Source organism: Rattus norvegicus, chromosome 1 (assembly GCF_021556685.1).
Source record: "Rattus norvegicus strain SHRSP/BbbUtx chromosome 1, alternate assembly SHRSP_T2T, whole genome shotgun sequence".
NCBI lineage: Eukaryota > Metazoa > Chordata > Mammalia > Rodentia > Muridae > Rattus > Rattus norvegicus.
The window spans coordinates 3722197-3732127 of NC_141534.1; the positions used below are offsets into that span (position 1 = coordinate 3722197).

The window sequence follows — 9931 nt, forward strand, 5'->3', positions numbered from 1 at the left end:
ACAATGCTGTGTGGACTTCCGGCTTTGTCCTCAGGCCCTCTGACTTGCCCACCTGCCCTTCCTTCTGGTTTTGCTCACATTGGGTTGAATGCAGGAAGAATCCAGGCCTCATCCTTTAAGTTCATGACTTCCTCTTTCCCAGGGAGAAGCACAGGTCTGGGTGTAAGAGGTTTTCTGATTCTGGCTATGAATCTGGTCTGGTGTATGGGACCGCTTGGCAGTGTTTACGTTTTAAGAGAAAAAAGCATTAACTGAGATTATGGAAGAATGTGGTGCATATTTTAGCTTGCAGGTTTTTTTTTTTTTCACTCTCTCTGAAATAATATTTCAGAAAACCAGACGCTGGGGTGTACATAACTGGTAATTCAGCGAGAGCGATCTCCTCTTCCTTGAGTGTTAGGATTTTAAACCAGACAACTGCTGTCCCCACAGAGCTTGCCCCTGACTTGCCTACCTTCCTTTTCTTCTGGTATTAGTCACCTTGAGTTGCACCCAGAAAGAATTCAGGCCTTGTTCTTTAAGTTCCTGGTCTCTCTCATATCAAAGCTAAACCCCCACCCCCACCCCCGTGTATGGTGCTTTCAGTGGAAACAGAATTGGCTGACAACTGCTCCTGACACAGAACAAAAAGTCCCTGAGAAGGTACCTCGCTGGGACAGCCATCCTAGCACAGCTCTGGGACCCTCCTGCTGAGGTTCAGTCAGGATCTTGCACTTCAGAGAAGCCAGGGTCCCCAAGCCTGGACCTGTTCTATGTCACTGCTGCGTGTGTGACAAACTCTGTGTTTAACTTGGGTGAGCATCAGTAGGTTCTTGAGGCACCACATTCCGACCTGAACCTGTTCAGAGGGTCCACATGTAAACCCCAGGTCACCCCCACAGCTATTTACATTTTCCCTTAGAGCCAACAAGAGTCACTGCCATGTGGACACGAAGATGCCTAGGTCTGAAAATGAACTATTCATCCACTTACTAACCCAGGAACCGCTACTCTCATGGACAGGGCTAATACCTGGAACTTCCAAACTGAATGGGCCCATTGTACTGCTTGGTGTTTCTCAGAGCATGAGTCTTTCCCAGTTTTGTGAAAACATGGAGATGGGTTTAATTTCAAAAGGATTCTGGAATATCTTTTCCCAGTGTGAGTGATATGCGTCTAATACAGAAAGTTTTTGCCAGTACAACCAAAACATACGGCCATGCCACTTCTTTAAGTGAGACCTATAGGATGTGGAAGTCAGAGAGGAAGCTGTTCTAATCGAAACCAGCATTTTCTGAGCCTCTATACCAAAGATTTGATGGGAAATTAACCCCGTGGGTGCTCGGAAGTGGCTATAACTGCTGTTTCCCGTTGTCTAAGTAAGGAAACAGAGGTGCAGAAAGACCAAGAACTTACCCAAGGTTTACAAGAGGCAGAGGCACAACATGTTGGCGGTTTGTTCTGGGAGCTCAGAGCCTTCAGCCACAGCATATCCTGTTTTTTAGCTCAATGATATGAGTTGGGTAGGATCAGGTCTGGAAAGCCAGGATCCTTGATTAGAGTTAAACACACGGTTTTATTTGTTTGTTTTAAGTAACAACAAGTGCTCTGAGGAATCGTCCATAGGCGTGCAGCTTCAAAGAAGGTTCCAGTGTTCAGAGGATTGCTCTAGGCTGCATCCTAAGGTCCCTGGGCTTTATTTTTTGTTTCCTCTCCTCTAAAGTCTAGCGCGGATGACACTTTGTTGAAAAAAAAATGCCAAGAAATGCAGCACAGGGGGCCAAACGATTCAGTGGCTAGGAGCACCTGACACTCTTGCAGAGGACCCAGGCTTAATCCCTGGAGTCTGTATGGTAGCTAACAACCACCTGAAACTCCAGTTCCAGGGGATCCAACACCCTTTTCTGACCTGCTCCAGCAGTGCACCCGTGCATGCAGACAAAACACCCATACGCATGAATATAAATAAACAAATGCAGATTTAAAAAAGAAATGAGTTTACTCCCTGTGTTCCTTCTTTAGGTCTCCGGCAAGGAAGTGGAAGGTTGCAGATGCCACTGATAAATACAATACCTGTGTTGTTTTGCTGGTTTCCCTTCGGGCTCTGTCCTACCTCTTATTCCCTCAGAAGGGCTGCCATTACCCGCATGATGTGCAAATGTTGCACACTGTTGCAAGCATCCCAGAGGTAGGGTCTAGTTTTCTAATTGGTCATTAACTCCAAAAACTTAGGCTCTTTCCAGGGTCTTGAGTTCCACCCTGCATGAGCTGCCTTTTCTGTTCCCAGTGCTCTGAGCTGGAGGAAGTGAAGTGATGTCAAGCATATGTGCTAAGGGGCTTCATCTGTGTGACAATGAAACCATAGATAGGGTAAGGTGTAAAAATGAGCTCCTTTTGTCAATCGCAGAAGGGAAATGTGCCTTGGGTTAGACTTGAGAGAATTTCCCCAGCTCAGTGTGAATCACCAACTTCCTTCTTCCCTGCTTTATAAATATCAGAAAGATGCTGGTATGTTGCAGTTCAAAGAGAAGGTGCTGAAACAGTGATTTTTTTTTTAAAGCGTTATTAGCTTCAAGTATCAGCAGCATGGTGGAGTCCCAAAGGCAGTCAGTCCTAGGAACAGAGGAAATGTCTTGCTCTTAGAAATATTTTGTTGTTGTTCTTGGTTTTTGCTTTGTTTTGGTCCTGACTAATATTCTATAATATTACTTGTTTCACAAGGAACATATAGGCTAGGGATATGACTTAGACGGTAGAGTGCTTGCCCTTATTATAAATGTAAACAGTGAATTAATCCCCAGCGGCTGCATTTCTTTACCTTATGCTAATCCCCGGTAACTGCACAGAGAAACCAAGACCCATTTAAAAGTGCACCTCAATAGCTAAGCAATTAAATGATCTATCCTTAGCTTCTATGCTAATCTGGCTGCCTCCCAGCCCCATCCCATGATGCTTGCGTATTATTGTTGATCTGGCTCCTTGGACTTTTATTCTCCCAGCACATCCACTCTCCTCTCCTCCCTCTCACTGGAGGATGTCCCACCCTATTCCCTATTCTGCCAAGACATTGAGTGATCAGCATTTATTGACAAGGCAGAGAATAAATGGTAAGATCTGCTTACACACTTGAGACAGGAGATTCTTGGTATAAGCATTACAGTGCCATGTCCTGATCGAGGGCAGAGAAATCCGCATTTGAATAACACAAGGGTAAACCTTATACAGCATACAAAACATTATGCCTACATTCTGTTCTTCTCAAACAAGCTTCAAAAGCATAACTTTGTTTATATCTACAAACCATTTTCTTAGATGTTAGAAATTGCAACAGACTTGTCTGTCAATTCAGACAGAATCGGTCCCTTTTCTAGCTGAGTCTTCCTTCAAACTAGAACAAACCTGTTTTCTCCCTTAGTTTAGATCCTTTTTGGTTCTCAGGAGTGTGCCGATTGCAGCATAAAGATTCTATACCTGTTTTGCTAGATTCAAATCTAAATGCTTCATTTCCATCATTATAAATAATGAATTTAATATCTATCAATCTATCAATCGATTTATCTCTATCATCTATCGACCAATTGATTGATTTATCTTTATCATCTATCAATCAATTTATCTCTTGTCTATCCATCCACCCATCCACCCACCCATCCATCCATCCATCCGTCTATCTGTCTATCTGTCTGTCTATCTGTATAGTTTTTGGGTCTTTTGAGGCAGGGTTTCCCTGTGTAGCCCTGGCTGTCCTGGCACCCACTCTGTAGACCAGGTTGTCCTTGAACTCAGAAATCATCCTGAATCTGCCTCCTGAGTGCTCGGACTGAAGACGCGCACCACCACGCCTGACTTCTCATAGCTAACTTTTCAAAGAATGATTCCATGTGTTAAGTGAGAGCATACGATAGCTTTCTGCGTCTAGCTTATCTCACTTAGCACACTATCTTCCAGGCCCTTCCACATCGTGGCAAATGACAATGATTTCTTTTATTCAAGGCTAAATAAATACTCCTGTCTCTACATTTGTCTCTGCCCAACCCTCCCTGTTCTCTGTGTATAGATAGATGTATACATACACGTATACCCAATTCACCCATTAGTGGATATTTAGGCCATCTCCACATATTAGCTATTGCAAGTGAAGCTAAATAAAGGGAGGGATGAGGAAACCTTTTTGGATGTGAATTAAGTTCATTTGATTACAGACCCAGAAATACCTCTTCTCAGTCACTTGGCAGTTCTATTTTTAACTCTGTTGGGAGCTACCATTATATTTTCGACAGTCTCTGCACTAATCCGAATTCCCAGCCACAGTAGGCAAGACTCCTTTTCCTTTGCGCCTTCGTCAATGTTACTTACTTTGTTGTCTCTGGTAATAGCCATTCAAACAAGTGTGAAGTGCTACCCCACAGTGGCTTTGATTTGTTTTAACTTCAGTTCATACATGTTCATTGATGATATATAAAGATGTAGTCGGGTTTAGTATATTATCTTGGGCTTGCGACCTCATTGAACTCACTCATCAACCCTAAGAATTTCAAGGACGTTCTTTGTGGAATCTGTCCTCATGTGGGCACTTGTGCCGTCTGAAGATGGAGATGGCTTTGTTTCTTCCTTTTCAGTCCTTGTGTCTCATCCATCTTTTCTCTTTTCTCTTTTTTCCTTTCTTGTCTCATTGCACTGGATGGCACCTGCAGCACTATGTTGATTTTGAGTAGTGGGTTTAGGCACTGTGCTCTTGTTCCTACTTATTGGATGAAATGTTTTCATTACTTATATTCGGACCAAATGTCCCAGTAAAAATGCAGGGATGGCAAAATGAATTTAAAAATACGAGTCAACCATATGCCTTCTCACAGTAACTCATTTCACTATAATGACAGAGGAAGGTTGAAAGTACAAAGAACAATGCATATCATGAAAATTATAGTCAGAGGAACATGCCAGTGTCTGGATAGTTATTAAATAAAATACAAGGGAAGATATCAGAGACAGATTCAAGTTTTAAGAATGGGTCCACCAAAAGGACATAATAGTCTACTGTGGTTGCATTTCCAAGTGTTTTGAGATTTTCTTCTTACCTGTGTTAATTGATTTCTAGTTTGTTTCTACTGTGGTCAGAGAAAACTCTCTGTATGATGTGAGTTCTTTTACATTAATCAAGTTTTGTTTTTGTTTTGGGGGATGTGTGTATGTATGGGTCCTAGGATACAATCTATCTTGCTATTTGTTCTGTAGGAACAACTATTGCTGTTACTACTATTGCTGGCACTACTATGGCCCAAGAAATCCAGGCTTCTACTCAGCTTTGCCTGCCGTTGCCTGGGTGTGGAATGGGATGGGAGTGGGTAGAAGAGACAGAGAGGTTCTATACTGCAGTGAAGATCAAGTCTTTTCTAGTAGGTGGGGCTGTGGTGTTTGACTGGTATAGAGGAATTACTGTTTAGAATAGCCCGTTTTACTAGACTGCTCCTTTCTTGGCCTTCAAAGCTATTTCCTATGACTGTACATTTTCCCTGGCTTCTTTCTTTAGTTCTCCACTCTGAGTACAAGAGTCCAAAGGTCCAGGATACCCACCATTGTTGGTTTTTTGTGTTTCTGCTTGATTTGCCGTGCTCTCTACCTTTTAGGGCGGTCTTAACAATCATGTTAACGTCAAATGACACTTGCTGTTCTTGCTGTCATCTCCAGGCTGCCCACTTATTTTTCCCTTTTTATAAGTCCCCAAATCAGACAGAACAACACCACCCCTTTGGTCTCATTGATAAAAAGGTGAAGCTGTAACGTTACTTAAATTACTGTAGGTTTGTTAAACTCCACCTCTCCAACCTCCCTATTCTCCACTTCCAGGAAGCAGGACTTACTTATGACACCCTGTTTATCTAGTGTGGTTTGCTTTGGAATTGTGGGCCTGGGTCCAGAATGTCAAATATCTTTGGGAACTGTGGTGTGGGCAGAGACTAAGGATAAGTTCAGGGTTCCCAAGCAAAGTAGGCATGGCTGTCAAGAATCAAGTGTTGGGATATGAATGGCTTCAAGCAGAGGACCCTGCTTTAGTTGCCAGGGCTAAACCTATCATGGGGTACCACAGACTCAGCCACTTGAGCAACAAAACAAACAAACAAACAAACAAACATAAAAGCAAAAACATTTTTCCACAGTTGTAGAGGCTACCCGTCTCAGACTAAGATGTTGACAAACATGGAAACTGGAAGCTTCGTTCACTTCTACTGAGGGCTCTCTCCTTGGCTTGGGGAGGTGGTTGTCTCCTTCTGGGGCACTCCAGTGGTCTGCCTGATTGTGATATTCGACTGTCAATATGAGGGTGGCACAATTTGGTCTACAACAGTCCTCAAATGGGCACAAAAAGAGGTAAAGGAACAGGGGGAGACTGAGCCTCCATGGAGACTTTAAGACGAGCCAGGCTAGTAGAGGTATTCATGATTTCTCCGTGTAGTTTTTCCAGATTATTCTAGCATGGTGTATGATTCCTGCTTTTCTCCCTAGGGATCCTGACATTGCCTGATTCGTTTGCTTTTTTTTCCTTACACAGGAGCATGTAGCTACTAGGGAGATTTTCCTAGGCACTAAATATCTGTTAAATCTACTTTTTAATTTATATATATATATATAATACATTTATCTAAAGAGTGCTATATATAATATATATGTATATATATAATTTATATATTTTTTATTTTAAAAATTTTACTCTTTTTTCCATTAATTAACCTATTTGTTTTCTTTACATCTCCCTCTGAGCTTCCCCTCCATCCTTTCCTCCCAGTCCCTCCTTCTCCCCTCTCCTCTCTTTATGGACCCCTTCCTTTCTCCTTGGAGAAGGGGAGACCTCCCATGGATATCAACCTGCCTTGGCATGTCAAGTTATAGTAGGACTTGAGAGTATCTTCCTCTATGGAGGCTAGACAGACTGTGTTAGGGGAAAGGGGTCCAAGGCAGGCAACAGAGTCAAAGACAGACCCCTGCTCCTGCTGTTCTGGAATGCTTGCAGAAAGGAGTCTAGCATAACAGTCTTCTGAGAGGCTTCACCCAGCAGTAGATGAAAACAGATGCAGAGATCCACAGCCAACATTATGTAGAGCTCAGGGAATCTTGTGGAAGAGGAGGAAGGATTGAAAGAACCAGAGAGGTCAAGGACACCACAAAAAAACCTACAGAATTGACTAATCTGGGCACACAGGGGCTCACAAAGAGTGCTAATTTTTAAATATGAAATTTTAACCCAGACAAAAAGACATTGCACTTCTAGATGTACATTTTTATCTTTCCCATCCATCCGTGCCTGGAGGTAATGGCTATAGACCTCTGTTATTGACCTTTACATAAAAGAAAGCACCACGCAAGTATTCTTTGGTGTCTGACTTCAAGTACAGCGTAAAGTCTGTGAGATTCAACCACGTCATCAACAGTATCGGTTCATGCTGTTTTTGTTGCCAAGGAGTATCTCATGGCATGGACACAGAACAAGTTATTTATCTATCCTCCTATCGGCAGACACGTGAGATGTTTTCAACTTGGCGCTGTTATGAAGACATCTGCTGTGAGCGGTCTTTAATTCGTCTTTGGGCAGATCTATGTACAAAGGACTCTATGCAGATAAACTTTGTATGGTTTCTCATTCATACAAAATCCGCCAGCTAAGATCCAGTTGGTAAACAGCTCTGAGCAAGGCCGTCTCTTTCTCGGTCAGGTTCCTTTTTATCATTGGTTCTATGGACTTCAGTCCTGCCTATTACAGGTCTGCAATGTCTAATTGTATCATGAAATCAATTGGAGGTGCAGTTTTGGAAAAAAAAATCCCTACTTAAAAATGAACTGATTAGACTCTTACTCCCAGAACCTGGATCACAACAGCAAACATTTGCGGTTCCCTGGCCACCACATCCGCCCCTGCAAATGCCAAAGATGATGCCTGAAAGCCAGTATCCGTCAGAACAGAGATTTCAGCGACAGCTGTTTGAGCCCAGCCATCCCTTCCCTCCTCAGTCAGAAGTTCCTGGAGATAATCTTCCCAGCTACCACAGGCAGATGTCAGAGCCCGATGTCCGAGCAGCTCTGCCACCCTGTCAGCGATTCAAGCAGGAATACCATGACCCACTCTATGAACATGGGTTCCCTGGGATGCCTGGTCCCCAGGCACATGGGTTCCAGTCACCCATGGGAATCAAGCAAGGGCCCGAGATTACTGTGTTGACTCAGAAGTGCCTAACTGCCAGTCATCCTACATGAGAGGTGGGTATTTCTCCAGCAACCATGAAGGATTCACATATGAAGAGGACCCCAGGCTAAACTTTGATGACACTCACGTGGTGCCCGAAAGACTGGAAGGCAAAGTCAAACAGGAGCCCACCGAGTATCAAGAGGGACACCCTTATCAGAGGCGAGGCTCTCTGCAGCTGTGGCAGTTTCTTGTCACCCTTCTGGTGACCCAGCCAACGTCTGCTTCATTGCCTGGACTGACTGAGGCTCGGAATTTATGCTCATAGAACCGGAAGAGGTTGCTCGGCATTGGGGTAATTCAGAAGAATCAGCCAGCCACGGACTATGACAAGCTGAGCCATTCTCTCCACTATTACAATGAAAAAGGCTCCATGCAGAAGGTGATTGGGGAATGGTACATCTACAGATTTGTCTGTGACCCGGATGTACTTTTCTCCATGGCCTTTCCGGACAATCAGCGCCCATTCTTGAAGGCAGAGTCAGAATGCCCGGTCAATGAGGAATACACCCTGCCACTGACTCACTTTGAAGATAACCAGGCTTACCTCCTGGACATGGGTCGCTGCAGCAGCCTCCCCTAGACTGAAGGCTTCACTTGCTAAGTTTCTGAATGGCTAAGTAGCCAAACCCTCGAGCTAGCAGTCCTTATTCAGGCAAACAAGGGCAGTGGTTTTGTTTGTGTTCTTGACTGTTCCTGAAGCTTGCCCTTTGAATATTATGTGGAGAACCCAAGCTATTTCTGTATTTGACACCCTTAAAGACCTTGGCCTAGGGAGTGGGAACAGCGAGAGACAGAAACCCACCACATGGCTGGTGATTCTGATTTAATTCCTGGGAAGACATAGAAATAGGACCTCCGTGCCATCATGGACAACATGTGCAGAACTGTATAGCAGCATGTTCAGGGTAGCGCCCATGAAAGGGGACCGGATTATATGACCATCTGCATTGATCATAGACTACCAAATGCCTTCACACAGGAGGACCTGACTTGCATAATTCTTTGGAAAGCGCCTGCACACTCATAGGAAAGTCAATAAGGCTGGGATGGGGAGGCTCAAACCACTGAGGCTTGAAATGTGAAAAACTCTTTTGTAGCTCATTCTAAAGTCTTTCCCCCGTGGTTCAGAACTGGGGAGGCCAGGAAAGAGAGCTGTTACTCACTCCCTAGTTCTGAGACGGTTGCTCCTCTTGGGCCTTCCAGCCTCGTGGTCAACATAAGTAAATCAAGTCCCCCTCTTCCCAGTCACACAGCTGAGTGCAGACGGCTTGTTTTAGAGAGATGATTAACATGACAGTATTTTGTTTTGCTTTGGTTTGGGGGGAACATTTTGCTTTTGGTGGTTGTTTTGGGGGAAACTGATTGTAGTTTTGATATTTAAAGCCAAAAAAAAAAAAAAAACCAACCAACCAACCAAACAAACAAACAAACAAAAAAACCAACCAAAAATCAAACCAAACCAAAACAAAAAAACAAACAAACAAACAAAAAAAACCGAACAACACCTTTTTGGTAATTGCACTGCATCCCTTAGGTGGGGTGGTACCTTAGAAGATGCTGCAGCCTGAGGGGCTTTGCTGGGCCTCCCCTATCGCCACTTAAAGGTCTGCCTGGTGCTTTCTGCACCAGACAACCTGTTGAGACATTTAACATGATTTGTACATTTTGAAGTGTGCAGGGCATCCTGGACACAACTTAGAGTTAGTTCTATGC

At 43.8% G+C, this 9931-nt stretch overlaps 1 pseudogene; it reads left to right on the top strand.

Annotated features, from left to right (window-relative positions):
• Positions 1–7902: 7902 nt before the first annotated feature.
• On the top strand, positions 7903–8873 carry LOC147996653 (ETS translocation variant 5 pseudogene; annotated as a pseudogene).
• The last annotated feature ends 1058 nt before the right edge of the window (positions 8874–9931 follow it).